At 37.9% G+C, this 2,809-nt stretch overlaps 1 protein-coding gene across 1 annotated transcript in view; it reads right to left on the bottom strand.

The window, feature by feature from the left end:
- ZDHHC18 (zinc finger, DHHC-type containing 18) overlaps window positions 1-2,809 on the bottom strand; it is a 32,669-nt gene that overhangs the window by 8,601 nt on the left and 21,259 nt on the right. The gene's annotated exons all lie outside the window — the stretch shown is intronic.

Raw genomic sequence — 2,809 nt, 5'->3', positions numbered from 1 at the left:
AAGGAACCAACAAACACAGAAAACAAACAATAAATCAGAAAGCAAGGAACAAAAGACACCTAAGACAACCAAACAATAATCAATAAAATGCTAGGAATAAATCAACACTTTTCAATAACAACTCTTAATGTAAAAGGCTTAAATTCCCCAATCAAAAGACACAGACTGCCTGACTGTATTAAAAAGGAGGACCCAACTATATGCTGCCTTCAAGAGACCCACCTCACCCACAAAGACTCACATAGACTAAGAGTGAAAGGATGGATAAAGATTTAGGGCCGAGCCCATGGCACATTTGGGAGAGTGCGGCGCTGGGAGCACAGTGGTGCTCCCAACGCGGGTTCAGATCCTATATAGGGATGACCGGTGCGTTCACAGCGCTCACTGGCTGAGCGCGGTGCGGCCAGTCTCAAAAAGGACAAAAAAAAAAAAAGATTTACCATGCAAACAGAAAAGAAAAATGAGCTGGAGTAGCTATTCTTATATCTGATAAAATAGACTTTATTTATTTATTTATTTAAAAGATGACCGGTAAGGGGATCTTAACCCTTGAATTGGTGTTGTCAGCACCACACTCAGCCAGTGAGCTAACCGGCCATCCCTATATAGGATATGAACCCATGGCCTTAGTGTTATCAGCACCGCACTCTCCCGAGTGAGCCACAGGCTGGCCCCTGATAAAATAGACTTTAAACTAAAAACCATAAAAAGAGACAATGAGGGACACTATGTAATGATAAAAGGATTGATCCATCAAGAAGACATAACAATCATAAATATAGACGCACCCAACGTTGGAGCTGCCAGATGGGACACTACGTAATGATAAAAGGATTGATCCATCAAGAAGACATAACAATCATAAATATAGATGCACCCAATATCACTCAGCATCCGGGAAATGCAAATCAAAACCACACTGAGATACCATCTCTCCACTCTCGATATTGGACAGATCAACCAGGCAAAGAATTAGCAGAGAAACACAAGAACTTAACAAAACTTTAGACCAATTGGACATGGCAGATATCTACAGAACATTCCATCCAACAACCTCAGAATATTCATTCTTCTCATCAGCACATGGATCATTCTCCAGGATAGATCACATATTAGGTCACAAACCAAGTTTCAACAAATTCAAAAAAATTGGAATTCTCCCATGTATTTTCTCAGACCACAATGGATTAAAACTAGAAATCAATAATAAACAAAACCCTGAAAAGTATACAAACACATGGAAATTAAACAGCATTCTACTTAACGATACATGGGTCCAAGAAGAAATCAAACAGGAAATAAAAAAATTTATTGAAACTAATGAAAATAATGATACATCATACCAAAACGTGTGGGATACAGCAAAGGCAGTACTAAGGGGGAAATTTATTGCATTAAACGCCTACCTCAGAAAAATGGAAGGCTGGCAAGTGAACAATCTAATAATGCACCTTAAAGAACTAGAAAAACAAGAACAATCCAAACCTAAAGTTAGCAGAAGGAAAGAAATCATCAAGATCAGAGCAGAACTTAACGAAATTGAAAACCAAAAAACAATACAAAAGATCAACAAATCAAAAAGTTGGTTTTTTGAAAAGATAAACAAAATCGACAAACCACTTGCATGGCTAACAAAAAAAAGAAGAGAGAAGATTCAAATAACAAAAATTAGAAATGAAAAAGGTGATATTACAACTGACCCAAATGAAATACAAGGAATCATCCGAGACTACTATAAACAGCTATACGCCAACAAGTTCGAAAACCTGGAGGAAATGGATAAATTCCTGGACTCACACAATCCAATGACATTTTTCTCAGAAATGGAAGGAACTATCCAGACATTTATATGGAATAACAAATGACCATGAATAGCCAAAGCAACGCTGAGGAAAAAAAAATAAAGCTGGAGGCATAACACTCCCTGACTTTTAACTATACTACAAAGCTATAATAACCAAAACAGCATGGTACTGGTATAAAAAAAAGAGATTCTGATCAATGGAATAGAATAGAGCACCCAGAAATCAACCCACGCACTTACTGCCATTTGATCTTCGACAAAGGCATTAAGCCTAGTCACTGGGGTCAGGACTCCCTCTTCAGCAAAGGGTGCTGGGATAACTGGATATCCATATGCAGCAGATTGAAACTAGACCCATACCTCTCACCATGTACTAAAATCAACTCAAAATGGATCAAGGATTTAAATATACACCCCGAAACAATAAAACTTATTAAAGAAAACATAGGAGAAACCCTTCAGCAAATAGGGCTGGGCACAGACTTCATGAATATGACCCCAAAAGCACAGGCAACCAAAGGAAAAATAAACAAATGGGACTATATCAAACTAAAAAGCTTCTGCACAGCAAAAGAAACAATTAACAGAGCTAAAAGACAACCAACAGAGTGGGAGAAAATATTTGCAAAATACACATCTGACAAAGGACTAATATCCAGAATATATAAAGAACTCAAACAACTTTACAAGAAAAAAACAAGCAACCCAATCAAAAAATGGGCAAAAGAGCTAAGCAGGCATTTCTCTAAAGAAGATATACAAAAGGCCAACAGTCATATGAAAAAATGCTCAACATCACTCAGCATCCGGGAAATGCAAATCAAAACCACACTGAGATACCATCTCACCCCAGTTAGGATGGCAAAAATCCAAAAGACACCGAAAGATAAATGCTGGCATGGCTGCGGAGAAAAAGGAACTCTCTTACACTGTTGGTGGGAATGCACAATGGTGCAACCCCTATGGAAAATGGTTTGGAGGTTCCTCAAACAATTGCAGATAGAT

The sequence above is a fragment of the Galeopterus variegatus genome, unplaced genomic scaffold (assembly GCF_000696425.1).
Source record: "Galeopterus variegatus unplaced genomic scaffold, G_variegatus-3.0.2 Scaffold109, whole genome shotgun sequence".
Taxonomy (NCBI): Eukaryota; Metazoa; Chordata; class Mammalia; order Dermoptera; family Cynocephalidae; genus Galeopterus; species Galeopterus variegatus.
The sequence above is the reverse complement of the archived record's forward strand: the minus strand, read 5'-3'. Positions and strand labels throughout refer to the sequence as shown.